General features: G+C 34.1%; 1 protein-coding gene across 1 annotated transcript in view; it reads left to right on the plus strand.

Moving 5' to 3' along the window:
* The window catches only part of sema3e (sema domain, immunoglobulin domain (Ig), short basic domain, secreted, (semaphorin) 3E), a 69102-nt gene that overhangs the window by 12585 nt on the left and 39095 nt on the right, over positions 1 to 17422 (plus strand). The window lies entirely within an intron of this gene.

The following is a 17422-nucleotide window of genomic DNA, read 5'->3' on the forward strand; positions in this document are numbered from 1 at the left end:
GAACTCACACAAAACAATTAATAAGAATTAATCACAAAAAGCTTTTATGTTTATAGAAGGATGATGATGCTAAATCAATGTGTTGTAGTTCAAGATATTCAGATAAATCCCACATTAATTCAAAGGATGAGAAATCTGAGATATTGCTTTGGCTTTGACCTATTGGGCTGAGAGAATGACAGCTTGGCCATAAGGATGACATTTCTCTATGGAATGAGTCAAGGAGCTGCTATAGGAGTAAAGAATGAATGTTGTGTGAGGAGTGTGGCACATTTGGAAAGAAGTTCTTATCTGGATCTATATTTAGGCTGCCGTGGTTAAGGGGTTGTCATCTCCCCTGAAATTTAGTCAAATGTTTCTGAAAGTTAAATAATGACAAACCATGTTTTTAACCCATAAGCCTGTTCTTGTAAGTCAGAAGCATAAGTATTTTTGTTTCCTTGTTATTAGTATGACATTTTGCATTGGTCTTACAGTACTTTGTTGATCATTCTCAAAATTATTATAGTGGTCTAATTTTTTAACATTTTAGTTCATGCACTCAAATTATATGAGAGTAACTAGTGCAACTAACTACTGAAGGACATGTAGAAATGGAAAACATTCATTCATTGAAGCACAATTCTCTGGTGAAATATTTTATCACTAAGGTCAATGCTTATCATGCCATTGCATACATTAAAGCACTTATTTGCATATAAGGAGGTCAATTTAAGCAAAGAAAATGTGCCTTTTAGAGGCATTGCTCTTTAACAAGTTAATCTTCTAACCATCTGTGTGTTTTTCACAATGCATCAGATTAGGGAGACACATGTTTCTACAAGTACAGTATGCTACAATTAGGCTGAATCATCGTCATTATAAATAAGTTTGTAAATATGTGGAAATGTTTTCTACCATTGTCTTTAAAGCTAAGCTACACCTAAAAACAAAAACAAAATGCAATTAATTCAATTATAGAATATGACCCCTGATTATTTCAAAGTTCAGTCTTTGCAGAAGTCCACGATCTATGACATCAAAGACAAGGCAAGTTGCAAATTCAGTATGTAAACTTAAATTTAAAATGTTCTATATTGCACCAGTAAGAAAGCTTTCCTCCCATCTGAAACTACATCAAAGCTAGCTGTCAGAAAAAGAATTGGAAATAAAACAGAAAAGCTTACCAAATTGTTCGGCTAGTTTGCTACAGTACAAGGATAGTATACAGTAGCTTAAGACTGTATGCATAGAATCAGTGTTCTTTGCCACTGATTTTAATTTACCGAAAGAAGATTTTCCCAAATATACATTACTTTTAAAACTCATATGTTGCTTTTAAGGAAGTAGTTACAGTTGCATTTTAGATGTTTATTATCCAGTATATACTGTGATTATTAACTATACAGTATATGTAAACAGTATTTAATTATCTGAAATGATCAGCAAGGCATTTAAAGTATCCCTATTAATACATCAACTAAAAAAATCACTACTAGAATTTTTACTTCTTTTACGTACTTTGTTATCAGTACTATATATGATAAGAAGGGTTCTTGCACTGGAGTATATATACTGTATATGAATTTTGCAAAACAGTACTTCTTTTAAAAAATACTAATAAATCATTTATTTAATCTTTTCTTTTAATCACATGCCTTGCTGAATTGTGTGTGGGAGGCACAGCAATACAGTTTGTTAATATTTAAAAACAGAAATATTTTAATATGTCCATCTAATCAGAAATATAAATAGAAAAGCTTATTGCAAATTGATTTCTTGCATTCTGACCTCAAAATGTATGTTCCTGTTCATGCTGGGATTGAAAGTAGCTGTTTCTGCCACCCCTTTTATTTATAACTAGGTTAAACAGAGCATGGAAAGTATAACTCTCCTAATAGTCTCTTGTCTCCCAAATGCAAATATTTTATGACTGAGTGGTTTGACATACCAAATCCATGTTACTTCTTCTGACACAGCAATATTAAACAACATTAAAAATAATCCAGATGCTATAGAATTTGCCAAATGTGAAGGTTTCCTCTGTCAATCATATTGTGGTCTGAGACAGTTTTATATTCGAAGCAAGTTCTTCTCCTCAAGGGGGTTCATAGGTTATTCTTTCCCAGTTTATATGTTTAAAGCTTGTCTCCGTTCAGCTGCCACTCTTCATTAGTTCAGGATAGAGAGCCAGGGGCTAAATTGTTTTAAAAAATCATGCAGAATGTTTCTTCACTTTGTACCGATAGAAATATGCAGGTGATTCAGATTATAGTATTCCACTCTAAAAGCCTTCACATTGTATACTAAATGAGTTAAGGTACATCATTTGTCTGCCTCATCACTGTGCTTGGCCCTCTCTAATATAGCAATTAGTTTTAATTAATACCAGCCATCTCTTCTGTGTTTGCTTTGTGAATTACAGCTAGTGCATTTTGTTCTCTTTGTTTTTTTTAGTTTCTTTCCTTGTCTTTATACAAGACAATTGTTACATTTCTTTAAACACTGGAACTAGCAGTCCTTCTGAGTCTGCGAAAGCATGCTTTTTATGCAAGATGTGGTTAAATTTGTCTAAAAATATATTCAATATGCAGTACATGTAATTGGTCATATTATTCCTTTTGATTACAGAAGGTGAATGCAGAAACTAGACGACCCTAGAGAGGTATTAAATTTCATCCATTTGATTCTACAGGCCATTTTATGTGAGTCTCAGAAAGTTACAGAAAGTGAGTTTCTGTAGTTCTACACTATGCTTTTCACTCCCCAATCCTAGCCAAGTGAAACACATGAGTTCTGTTTTTTACAATTCCTAGTGATCTAACTCCCTCTATCCTTAACCTTTATTGTAAAGGTACAATATATGTGAAAAAATAATTCCCTAGAAGACTACTGGTTTGCAATGGCTAGGATGTTTCTGCAAATACAGTATACAGTACTGTATATCATTGTGACCAAATTCCAAGGTCTGTGATTATATTAACATTTCAGGTTCTCTGGACTTTGGTTCTGGTATTTTGTACAAAGCTGATATCAAAACCTATTGCGGAGAAGACTAAGCAAATCAGTCTAAGGTTATAGAGTGTACTTGACGCTTCAGTCATGATCAATGTCATGAAACAAAGAGAGGACTAGTTTTTGCAAAGATGTAGTTAACCTCACATTGGCCTGTTTTGTAAAGTGTAATCCTGATCAAGGCTGATTGTTGTTCCTTCAAACTACCCTGGCCGATGAAGCATTACTTTATTATAATGTTTATTCACCATTCAGAACTATCTCCAATACAGGTTTAAGTTAATTGCACACAGCAGGCTGAAGCAATAGGTCTAACCCCTGGCTAATGGTAAAATAAGATAAAACACTTAGGACACTGGTGACAACAATTGCATCAATTACTTTGTGGGCTGTTGAGTGAAGCCACGAGTTTACTGAGAACTTTAGAATCAGCTGCCAAACCTTGCAACTCTGTTGCTGAATATTTCTAATCTACCAAGTTGATTCTATCCCTTTCAGAAGTTACTTCATTTTATTTTCTTGGTCCCATTCGAGAGTAAAGACCCTGCCACTGATTATACAGTACATTTCAAGTCACAATTTAAAGTTTTCTGTGAGCAGACAGTACTGTGCTGTATGCTTTGATATTTTTCATTTCATACTTTCAGACACCCTTGGACATTTTACAGTCCTGGCTTCACTGTTTGACAAATAGAAACTGTAAAGTGTTAAATTGTTAAATTTAATTGTTATGTCATTTACTGTGTATATTATAAACATATATAAATGAGCTGTGTCTAACTTTAGTATATTAAGTATCACACCCCGATTTTTAACTCCCTTGCCATACAACACTCAAGACTCACTCCCTCAGATAACCTAAAAATAAGTCAGTTAATTTGTATTTTATTTCTAAATTAAATGGATTAAAAATGCAACCATGCCTCAAATCAGTGTGAAAGAAAAATAAATGTTATATTTTGCTATTTTGACACAACACCAACACCATATATTTCAGAAGCTTTATGTCTGATGAAACAAACCAGACATTTTATTCTTAGAAACATACTGCTCAGTTCTAAAAAGAAATTATTCATATTAAAACGTATTGTGTCGTTGTGATGAACAGTGCATGACATTCCATATATTTAAGTTTAAAGAGATTACAGTGTGCTTATTATCGTACATTGGAACAATACATTTTTGCTGCTTGATGCAGCCAATTCTTTTATTAGGCCGCCCTTACATCATGGGAATCTTTTAGTAAGGTTCAAGAAGCAGTCACTCATTGTATAAGTATAAAAAAGAACAAGTACTTTTACATTTTTCTTAACATTGGTATTCAGGAAGAACAACAGTATAGGTGATGTGGTGCTAAATTAAAGAAACCAGCTCAGTGTTGCCACTTTGCCACATTGCCCTAGGCAAGCTTAGAAATGAAAGCCAAGACACCCACTGTCCTTCACAACAGAGGTTTTACAGTGAATCAGCTCTGGACATGCTAGAGAGTGTATTGTGAAGGAAATGCCAAATAAAATTACTACATATACATATTTGGAATGATAATTTGATAATTAAAACCAAACGAGAGTGATAAACTGTAAAATTTATAACAACAGTATTCTAGGAGGTATTCACATATATTTCTTTAACTGGTTTGAATTCTTCTAACAGGCAACAGTAGTAATTGATAGAAAATAATCCTATGATATGGTATATTTAGATTTTCAGAAGGCTTTTGTTCAAATGAATGCTGATATTACCAGGATTAGGCAACCTTGCCTTAACCTTGTTTACACTGACAACTACAGTAGTTAAAGGATATAAAACAGAACACAGTAGCTGGGCAACTAAACTGCTGGCCAGTGCGCAGTAGTTTACAGACCCTGGAAGCCTGTGTTTATTGGTTAATTATCTTCCTTCAATTAATCGGATGATTGAGAATATAAGGTCCTTGTAATATGATTCAGACAGAAATTAATGTCTTGTTTCCACCTTCCAACTTCTTGCTGAAGACACAAAGTGTTGTGAGAGCCAGGAACAAGCTATCCACTTATGTTGTTGAAGCTGATACCCATCTTCCAATAAATGGCTACATGAGATCCTTGAATAATTAGCTGCCAGTAATCATATAGAGCAGGATGTGTAGAATGGCTTTCTTTCTTTTAAGGGAATGATGTTTGAGGGAATCCAAGTTATATCCATATGTTCTGGAAAGCAAGCAGTAACAATCTCCATATGTTTGGGTGTTTTCTTATAACCAGAATGTTGATATACCTAACATACCATATTCTAGCAGTAGAATACACTTAACCTTGGAAGCTGGGCTCAGACTAAGTCAATATCATTTTATCTACCCCTAAACCTTCGATTCAATCTGCATTTCATAGATGGTTAAGCATAGGTAAGTAACAGATATACTGACAACAATGTCTAGGAGAGAGACTTATATGGCAATGGTAGCTTAATCACATCATGAGCATAGTTAACAACATCATGAACCCAGTACTGTATAACAGGGCTCATTTGAGCCTGTCACAATGTGACATAATCCTCCAGGAAATTGGATAGGGTTGAATTCTCCCACAGTGGGAGGCCAATCACTACCGTCTGAAGAGGCACTTTGGGATGGGATATGCCTTAAAGATAGCAATTAAAATCCAGCCAGGACAAGCTGAACTCATCACACCTGCCATCTCTCTGTCACAGAACGCAAAGTCCATTTTTCCAATTTGTTGAGCACAAGTCAATGCTGCATCGAGCTAACATAATCTTGGACTAAACATTATTTGAGTTTGACTAGATTTATTTATCATCTTACTTCCTTAAAAAAAAAAACTTCATAAATCACTGTCACCATAAAATCTTAACTTTTAATAAAAAAAAGTATTCCCTTTCTTAAAAAATATAGATAATTTCCTGCTTTTACTTCATATGTACAACTCTGCAAAATGAGAAATTATCATAAAAATGTAAGGCTTTCTTCTAGTGAATTACTGATATGGAAATCATATATCAGGCTAAGAAAGTAGTTTAATTAAAGGTTGTTTCAAATAAAAAAATAATTAATTCAATAATCTTCTTTTATGAATAAAATCTCCAGTCTTTTTGAAGCCAGATGTCAGTCATTTATAGTTCATAAGAAGCTTATATTCTACTGAACAAAAAACATTTTTATGCTTGAAGAATGTCTAAACTAACTGATTCGCAAAACACATATTGTCAAATAAAGCTATATTTATAACTTAATTACCCATGTATTGTCTGCACATTTTCATGATATACATCAAAATCAAAACTATGCTGCTAATGTGTTTCATTATTGCATAGATTGGTTAACTACAGAAGCTTTCTGCTTTAGATTAATGCTTACTGACAAGTTAACATTTTTTTAATAGAACCATAAATAAAAACTATGAAAATATAAGGAATCCTTGCATTTTAAAAAATACTGTACCACCTTTAAAGTACTGTTGTAATAACATAATGTCTGTTGTCATCATTTTGGTTTTAATACACTGTATGTTTATACATTTCTTACAAAGGTATAAAAACCAATGTATTCATCTTTAAAAATTGTAAGTCATCCAGAAATTTCCCAGGGGATGGTTAAATTGGAGACAAAAACATTTTGAGAGACCAGTTGAATGGTAGCGGTAAGGCAGCTCAAGAAAGGATTTTAAAAAGACACATGATTTCAAACAATGTGGCAAATTCAATTTAAAGTTAAAAATGGAAAACATAGGAACCCTATAACTTTATGTTGAATGCGTGCAAGGTGATCGGAGTAACAGCTGCAGTGTTCATATTGTATGTGAACTGGAGTTACTTGGATGCTCAAAGCTGCAGAAGAGTAATGAAGTTATATATTTAATATACTTGAAGGCTAAGAACAGACAGAACTTTTACATATATATAACCCATACTACCAGCTACTGTATATCACCCTGCAATTCACAACTGGCAGCCCTCTGGAGCAAAGCAGGTGTGACCCTGGCTGGTAACTGGATGGAAGATCTATTGGGAAAGCTAAGGTTGCTGGTGGAAGAGGTGTTAGTGAGGATAGTAGGGGGCACTCAACCCGTGATCTCTTTGGGTCCTCATGTCCCAGTATAGTGACGGTGACACTATACTGTAAAAAGGTGCTGTCCTTTGGATAATATGTAAAACTGTGGTCCTGACTCTCTGTGGTCATTAAAAATCTGAGCGTTTCTCGAAAAAATAGGGGGGCTACTCTGGTGTTCTGGCCAAATTTCGCATTGGCCTTTACCATTCATGGCCTCCTAATAATTCTCATGTATGAACTGACTCTGTTCTTCTCCCCACTGATAACTGATGTGTGGTGAGTGTACCGGAGCATTATGGCTGCTGTCGCATCATCCAGGTGGGGCTGCATATTGGTGGTGGTGGAGGGGAGTTCCCATTAACAATAAAGTGCTTTGAGGGGAGTGTCCAGAAAGGCTATATATATGTGGAAGAAATTAATATGAATATTTAATATTTTAAAACATTTTATTGAAAATTGTCTCATCATATGACAATGCATCATTCCAACTATCTACCCCATGGAACTGTCATTCCAACTATCTACCCCATCGAAGGTCATCTGGGTTAAAATAGTCCACATTTATAAGGAGTGTTGAGACATTTTAATTTAATTGGTAAAAATATTTTAAAGGCGTTATTTTGTGCTATTTTAGAAATTAATACTTCATATTCTTAGTCTGTGTATTTCTTTTAATTTACAAAATTATTAAATTTCCTGTGGAAATTTAGAAATGTACTGTTCTAATATACTAACTGATCATTTATTCCTTCATGAACCATCTTACATCTTTTTATGAACTGAAGATCAAATAAACTATGTTATATAACAGAAGTTTGTCAGGAAGTCAATTTCAAATTCCATACGTCCACTCTCCTATGATTAATTACTCACTGGCTCTCCACAACTCTGCCTTTTTTTGTACCCCTACTTCCACCTCAGGTGCACCCTTGCAGCAGCTCCCTGGTTCATTCCTTATTAGTAAGTTGTGTCAGCACTGATCTTCAGTCAGTTCTGTCATTTCCCCAGCCAGTCAAGTTAACAGCAAGTATTAACTACGTTTTTCCTTTATACCCATTGGCGTGTTTTGTTATTATTGGAATAGATAGAATCAGAAAAAGACAAATCTGTAGCAGGATCTAAAGTGAAATTTAAAGTTACATTGATTTGAGGGTGGTACTGTGGCTAGCATTGGTGCCTTACAGCGCTGGGACCCTGGGTTCAATTCCCATGGTGCTATCTCCATGGAGTGTGTCCTGTATGTTCTCCTCTTGTTTGTGTGGGTGTTCTCCCATAGACAAAAGACACACTGGTAGGTTGATTAGCTTCTGTAAAAATGGCTTTGGCATGAGTGTGTGCATATCTGAGTCTGTGCGTTCCCTGCAGTAGACTAACATCCCATATAGCATCTTGCTCCAATTGCTTACTGGGAGAGACTCCAGCTAATCTGCAATGTTGCATTGGATAAAGCAGTAAGAAAATGGATGGAGGGGCTTTCATAGGGAAACCTACACTAATTTAGTACGAACTGGTTTAATTGATATGTGTTCAGAGTGAACAATATTTAGTAAATAAAAAATACTATACTTACACTTAAAACTGTACGGAAACCCCAGAGACCTGCTCATCACCTACAGTATGTATCCATGAAACAATAAACAATAAATAATAATAATAATAATAATAAACTTTATTTTATATAGCGCCTTTAAAGGTGGCTTCTCAAAACGCTTTACAGGATGACAATAACAATAAATAAATGAAATACTATATACAGACCAGACAGTAAGGGGACAGCAGGCACAAAAGTGCTGATAGGGTTTACACTCTATAAGTAATGTTGTGTTGTACTGAAATTGGTGAAGGTATTTTCACAGGAATTGTATCTCTTAGTTTATTATTATAAATGAGATCTTAAGAAATATGTTCTTCAGAATGTTTGATATGACAATGAATATTTCAACCTTGTTTTTTCAAATAAATAAAATTGTACTACAGCAGTAACTATAGTTGAAATACTGGTTTTATGGACTTTTCGTTCAATATTAGCATAGAAAAATTAGTCTTCCAAATTAAATCACCTATATTTGTATGTATTTGCCATAAAAATAAATGCCGTCAAATTTTGTGTTTACGAAATAATAGACATTTTAGAGTTCATTGCAGAAAAGTATTGTAAACATGCTACAATAAGAGCCCTTTTGTGTGTAGAGTTTGTTTTTTATCCCACGTGGCTTTCTCCATGCTTATATCAAAACTGTACATTGAGAGGTCATTGAATAAGCTGAAACAGATGTGTTTTTATGCCCCAAGAATGTGATTCAACACCCGTAAATATAGAGTAAACATCCTTTTTGGTCATCACATGGAAAATGAGCAGCAGAAAACATAACTACTAATTACTCACTCAAGCTCAGTAAATGTACAGTTGCTTTTTTTCATTTACAAAAGAAGTAAAAAACACTTTCTGTGCTGTGTCATTTGTTTTATTTCTTTTATTTATAACTACATTATCTTTAATAATACTGATGAGGTTGGGTGACACGTTAAACAGCAGCTGATACCACTTAAAGCACACCTTGATGGAACGTGTTATTTCAGTTCACATTCCCTTTGGTTAGTCATTGAAATGATTGAAGGAGTCTGCAACAAGCAAACCAGTCATGTTGTCAAAGTTGATCCATTTTTAGTTATTTAGTCTGAAGTACTGGTTTAATTTCCTAATTTCTAAGAACACAATCTGCTGCCCTTTAGTAATGCCAATATCAAATACCTGAATCCATTATTTCAAAGCTAAGTATTGAACAAATTCTATCAGAATAAAGACTGACTGGATCGGACGGTCTCAAAAATATTTCAGCATTACCGCACCAGCCCAATATACCTGGACCTCTATCACACTGGATATCTTTCAGCCATTTATACCACTTTTAGATACAGCACGTTCGAGTTATGCTTCTCCCTATTGCACTGACAAACCAATACAGTAATATGGTGAATGAGGAATGTAGAAAAATGTGTCCTTTTTGCACTGGATCAGTCAACTTACAGATCATATGTCTTCTAAAGTACATCTTGAGGCAAGATTTTGTACCTGCCAGTTCCTTCCATTTCTAGATATAAAATAAATCTAGATTTCTAGATTTAAAATAAATCTTAAAGCTGACATCTTATTATTATTTCAGTATTCAAACTGAAATAAAAACACCACATTTGGTCATGGCCTAGAAATATTAATTTTCAGTGATGCACCTTGATGAATGTTGATATTCAAGAATTTTACTGCTGTCAACACTGATCATTTTTAAATTGTTCTTATTTCATCTTGTTTCTCTTTATTATTCTTTTTTTCCTTCTCTTTATTCTTCTTCCCCTTTCCATACTGTACCCTGCCAGTCTGACAAATATTGTTTGAATGTATTTCTTTTACAATTTATCAACATAAATAGTAAAAATAAAAGTGACTATTAGAGCTAAAAGAAGTACAATATTCACAAAGTTTAACTCACTTTTTCATCCAGCAATGAAAGCATTCAATACAAGACAATGCAAGATGTAATTAAATATAGCCATTCTCATTGTACTGCTTTCTTTGTAATTGAAAGTCTATTTTCAGTTTACAACCTTTTATAGCACTTTATACATTCTTCACAGCGGTTCAATAACAACCCTAAAGATAAGTAAATACTGTACAGTATATGACATAAACTGTAAATACTGAAATATCACTTTAAAGTAATTAATGGTACTCCAAATTTTCAATCTCTTAATTAGATTTAGGACACTAACTGATGTGTAATGTAACCAGTCAAATAGAAAAACAATGATATACTGTACAACATTGGCAAGGAGTGTTCCATGCAGAATGTTGTATTTACAGTATAAGCAGTTCTTCTTCTATTGTACATTTATAGTCCAAACTACACATAACAATACCCAAGCTCATTTTTACCTACTTGTAAATGCAAAAACAAACCATGCAATTTGTTTTGTTACTTTTCCTCTATGAATAAACTAACAAATCAAAAAACTTGACAGATATTTTTTCTGGTTGCACTCTTTATGAATAATAATCAAAAAGTACTATGTCTCAGTCTAGGTATACACATGCACAGAAGGCCCCAAAGATCATGAGCTAAACTGTGGAGACAGTTTAAGTATCACTTTCTTTTATTATTTGACCTTTCCCAGTTTTTATTTTTAAATCCCATTTAAAAAAAAGACTCTTTTGAAATTGTGTTTTCATGCATTGCTGTTTTATTCATGCTGGCACATCACTTGCTGTCTTGCTGATCAAGAAGGCTTTTCAGATTGCTGTTCTGTCTAAAGTGTATCTTCTAAATCAGATATAAATGAATCTTGTTCAAAGTAAACAACTACAGGGGTATGATAATTGGTATTGATCACTGAGAGATTTCATGTAATGGACCTTATGAACCGATAATTACCCAGTGGCCCCTGCTGACAGTGTCATGTTTCCACTCTGACCTTTTAACAAAGAGCACAATGATATCATGGTTCTTAAGGCTAGGAAGATTGAAAAGATATGCATTTAAAAGGTAAATAGCTTAAGGAAAAGGAAATAGTATAAATGTGATTTTTAATAGAGCCTGTTTAAAGTTGAAAACCTGTTGTATGATCCTTTTGTTCAGTTGTGTCAACTTACAGTATCATGTGTTTTTCATACACGATCATATACAAAATTTGTAGGTTACAATTATTACGGTTTGATTATGTTTTAGCACAAAAGATAAACAGGTGTTTAAAAGCTGATATGAGTTATAATATCTGATGTTTCAGATTTTTGATAGATTTAATTTAATCTATTTTTTCTGAACATTTCTAATGAAGAAATAGAGATGTTCACAGTATTGTCTTTTGACCTTGGCTTGTCTATTGGTATAATGAGGAGAAAATACGTCTGTGATGAGGGTTAACATCCAAAGATTGATATAGCTATATTTAATTCCAAGATGCAATTCAGTATCACAGAATAATAAAAGAAAGGTGTTTGTGAATGCCAATATGAACCCACTTACCAGCTATCTGTGTTGAGATTTCTTCTTTTATCACATTTTGAAAGTGATTTCTTTAATGGGGCAGTAATTATTGCCGTCATGGACTATATCCTTAAAATATAGTGATCTTCAGGAATTATGAGTCTTCTGCACCATTTTGTCTAACATTGCCTCTGTTCTGTTGATCCCAAATACAGGAGCTAACTCTGTGAAACATTCGAGCAACATGGGAATTAGGTGCCCTTCAATGCTCCTTTCACATTCTTGTTACTTAAATGTTATTTACTGAAGACTAAAGCAATTTTTAACTATACTGTACATGTGCCAGTCTTTACACCTGTGCTTTCACACTGTGGAACAGGTATAACATTTACCACAAGACAGATTTTTAAGAAAAGTTAAATTTAAGATACATTGTCTCTTGTTTTTCTTTCCCTAGTTTAAATTAAATCCCTGTTATTTTAACAGTAACACAGCATGAAATATTACGAGTTTCTATGCTCTTTACCCTCTATTATAAAATGTGCCTTATGTAAACTATGTAAGGAATATTATAGCATTTAAAAAAGTAAAAGTGTTAATGACAGTATCCTGGCTATATACCACTTTGTGCTTGAATATGGTATACCTAAATTTACAATTAGATTTACCTGGTGATGTGATCACTACAGGTGTGTAAGGAGGATGGCGGTGCATAATAGCTGTAAGCTTAGTGGATGCTGCTTTTCAGTGCTGGGTGAAGTAGGTGCTCCTATACATATCCCAATCTCTTTTGGAAGCTTTGGGATGAAAGTGGTACAATTACAAATAAAAAGTGGTGAATATAATTGCTACTATAATTGATAATTTTAATTACTTATTATCCAGAATATGTCTTAATGTGTTTAACGATTTCCATCTTAAAAGCAAATAAAGGTAAAATGCCAGGATTAGTGAATCATGCAAGATTTGGGATTTTTTAAATAAACTTTTAAAGAAAGAAATGTTTCCAGAATAAAACAAATTAGAGATTAACTGCAGTATATATTTGAGACAAATATCCTGTGCATGTACTGTACATTTTCTGTCCTAAGAGCGGTAGAGAAATGAAAATCTTTCTTTATGTAATCTCTCTCTCCATTTTTGCAAAATTCTCACAACATAACATTCTGAAGGACAGGGCAACACTGATAAAAAATTATAATGTAAAAAACCATAACACCATAATAACCATATGTGGTTATAAAAAGATAAACAGAATTTATATTAACATCTTCCATCATCTCAAGGTTATAAGGTTAGAGTTCCAACTGAAGAGTATATGTGATTTGTAACAGCTTGGAGGAATTCCACAGATTTATGAACTGATAAAAACTGAGTCTTCAAACTTCCAAGTGCTAACACGTTGCACTTCTGAAGTGCTTTATTGTACTTTTGTTTGAAATAATTTGTATGCATTTAATTAACAATAGAGCGCTTTAGATCATTATAGATCTTTTGAGGTCAGACAGCATGGAGAATTTTTCAGTGGTGCACAGTTATAATTGGGTGACATCTTACTGCAAGTTGCCTTGACATGTCTTAAATACATACAGTATGTGGATGCTGAAGTGCAGTATAAGTCAGAGGGCAAGTGTGTCTCACTGTTTCAGAGGGAAGGTGTGTGTGCCTCACTGTGTCGAAGAAAAATGTAGGGTGAGTACTTACTGGGCTCAAGGGTGAATTGAGAGCCAATAAGGCCAATAAGCCAATAAGTGTAAATATCTTAAAAGTGAAGTTACATATTGTGGTCATATGATTAACAAAGATGGCCTTCATAAGTCACAGGAAAAATGGCAGCAGTGTTGAGAGCGTAACAACCACAAATTGCTTCACAACTATAATCAAACCTGGGGTTGGTAAACTATCACCACAAGTTTTTACCAAACCTGTCAACAGTTCTTCATCCCCTAAATGCTCTTCTCGAAACAGGAGTTACTTAGAACTGGTCTGAAAGCTGCAAAAGAGCTTTCCAAGAAATGAAAAGATTGATCACATGATTCAAATTCCACCATTACCTTTATGATTAAAAATTCACCTTGACTCACCAGTGACTGACCACCGCAGGCAGAACTTTGGTGTCTATTTTTCATGGAAATGTTGATGGCTTGTCACAACTTCCCCTAATGACACTGCAGAAAACAAAAACAAGCGATCCACTGAATATGTTTCAAACAACACTGGTAGAACAGCTGCCAGTGACCAGTGCAGTTATTCAAAAAGAGACTAGAAATTATCCTCTACTGTTCAAGGTTTATGGCATTACAGTGAAGGGATGGCCAACTCAGGGCGATTGAATGTTTCCAGTTTTTTTAAGCTTGAAGGGAACAACTCTCAGTCTGCCAAGGAATTCTGATGTGTGGATCAAGAGTGGTGATTCCTTTAAAACTCAAGACTAGAGTGTTGAATGTATTGCATGAGGGACAATTGGGGACTGTTAAAATGAAAAATGTCTCACGTACCCTAGCTATGTGTGGTGGCCTGGCATACTGTAGATAAAAAAAATTGAAGACCTTTCCAAAGCCTGTGTTGGGAGCTAGAAAATGCTAAACAGCTCCCCTACACCCTTGAGAATGGCCTTCTGTGCTGTGGCAACAGATTTACATAGATTGTGTAGGTCCATTTCTAAACAACATGTTTCTCATAGCAAGTAGATGCACATTCAAAATGGCCTGAATTGACCTTGAAGAATTCAAGATGTTCTTGAGGAAAAATGGTATCAAGTACATTGCATCTGCTGTACATCATCCTGGCTCTAATGGCTTAGCAGCACACTGCATCCAAACATTCAAAACGTTGATGAAAGCAATGGGAAAAAAAACATTCCACTACAACATAGAATTGACTATCACACATGATACCAAATCAGGCCCCAGCAATTTTGTTTCTGGGCAGAAACCTAAGGTCTCACTTGGATTTTATGAAGCCAGATGTGCACAGAGTAGTCCAGGACAGGATTGGCCATTAAGAACATTCCATGAGGGACAGGAAGTTCTTGAAAGAACACAGAGGTGGGAAACAGGAAGAATAGCTACAAGAATTGGTCCAGGGATGTATACAGTATATGTTGGAGACAATACCTGGAGAAGACATGTAGATCAAATCCTTGATGCTCAAACCAACACCAGATCTCATTGAAACAACTTCACAGTTGGGGGAACCAGTTTCAAACAAAACCAGTAAGAGCTCAGTGATGTGTAGGGATTCACTTGCCCCCCAGGATGTTCAAACTCAGAGATTACCCAGAGTTACCCAGAAAGACAAAGAAAACCCCATAATAGGCATTTTTTAATGTAACAAAAAGTGTATATATACTCAAGTAAGAATTATTGTGTTAAAACCTTGAGTAATAATTCTTAATTAAAAGAAAAATTAAGGGAAGAGGAGATGTTGGGTCTTTGTTATACAGTATGTATATGTATATGTATGTATGATTGGAAGGACTAGTTACTTTGCACTTCATTGTTGTTTTGTGTGTGTGTTATCAAAAAGTTTATCGATGACTCAGAGAAAGGTTTAGTATAAGAGGCACTAACAGCAGCCCCATCTCTTATGTTTTTTGTATAGTTATGTAAGTGAACAAACATAACAGATATAAAACTAACAGAAATGTTGCAGTACAAAGTTGTATGTTCCTTTCAAATAACCTAAAATTTGATACATTATATGAAGAATAGTAGCAATTTTTAACAGTTTTTGGGTGCACTAAGGGTTTCTATCCAAAACTTATGCCTTAATAGCTCATAAAATAAGCAGCAGGGAAAATGCCATTCTAAAAGAAAACTGGTCATGTTTGGATCGATGATCTCATCCCTAAGCACTGTATGATTTTATTGCAGCAAGGGCGGACTTAAATCCCATGAGACATTTCACAGCCAGGCACGAGTCACAGAGGGTTCTGTTTCAGGTAAAAAAGATCAGCAACCCGCTGTACAGTAATTACTAGCTGTACTGGATGGAGTCTTAGTGGGTGGGGTGCAGGGGCATTAAACACGGTGTCAGAGCATTTGACTTGAAGTCATCTGAGGCCTTCAAAATCACAAGCAGATTGTTGCTAAACATGACTATGACCATCGGACTTTTACACACAAACAGGAAATGAAGGTCTGAATCCTGATATCTTGCAGATGGTATTGCAAGAATTCAAGCAGATATGGTCAATATAATAATATAGTGTGAATTATTTATACATGCAACATGTATGCCGGGTATAATTTCACAGTGTTTAAGTTTATCATGAGGTCATAATAAAGAAAAGAGGAAGAACAGTATTCTAAAATAACAGTTTTTTAAACAAAAAACAAGCTGTTGTTTTTTTTTGTATAGTTACTCATAGATCACTCACAGGTTAAGCAAGCTGCTTATTCATTCATTTAACCACAAAGGTAACATTCTTGTATCAGGGAATGGTAAATGAAGGTAAAACATGAAACACAATCTCAAAAATTAATATGAATATACAAAACTTCTAACTGCTATGAAAAACATAATTTAATATCTCATAAACACATTAAAGAGATACATTTTTAAAGGATTTTAAATGAAATGCACAATTCAAAACAGGAAAAAGGATAGAATGGATAGCCACTGACCTAACTCCAGAAATATGTTGCTAATACTTTATATACTAATATGCTAATACTTTAATACTAAAAAAATATCATTTGCACCTCACGGTTAAGGATTCCAGCATACAATATTGCAGGTTAAATAGAAGCAAGCCATACCCAGCAATGTACAGTACTAATTAGTACAACACTAATTACAAATATACAGTACGGTATGATTTCATAGTCTTCTTATAACCTGCTTACAGATTATAAATTTATAAGTAGTCTAAGTATATAAGTATAAGTCTGCTATAGGTTATTATAACAACCTATAGCATATATTATAAGTATATAATACTTATTATATAATAAGTATATAAGTAGAAGTCTGCTTATAGGTTATTATAACAACCTGTAAGCAGGCTTCTGGATTCTTTATAAGCAGGTAAGATGGCCAATTAAAATAGTACAACTAAAGCTTGTGTCACCTAGGTGAGAGAGAGATAACAAAAGAGCCAAATAATCTCAATTAATATGCATTTAAGGAAAAGAAAATGATACAAAAATCATAGTACTTTGATGTTTGTCATGTTTTAGTAATCCAAAAATGTGCTTTTTGTTGCTTTACAATACTGTAAATGTTTCAAAACATCTGTCAAGTAAATATGCTTTCAGAGTGAGAGAAATGTGTCAGATCTACAATATAAGCTTTTATTTTCACATTCAGGTTATCAAATGTGGCATTAAATTGATAAATTTAATTAATTAAAATACAATTAAAACTCCATCTTTTCTTTTCTTTGAGGTGATATACTGAA

This window comes from Lepisosteus oculatus, chromosome 7 (assembly GCF_040954835.1).
Source record: "Lepisosteus oculatus isolate fLepOcu1 chromosome 7, fLepOcu1.hap2, whole genome shotgun sequence".
Classification (NCBI taxonomy): Eukaryota; Metazoa; Chordata; class Actinopteri; order Semionotiformes; family Lepisosteidae; genus Lepisosteus; species Lepisosteus oculatus.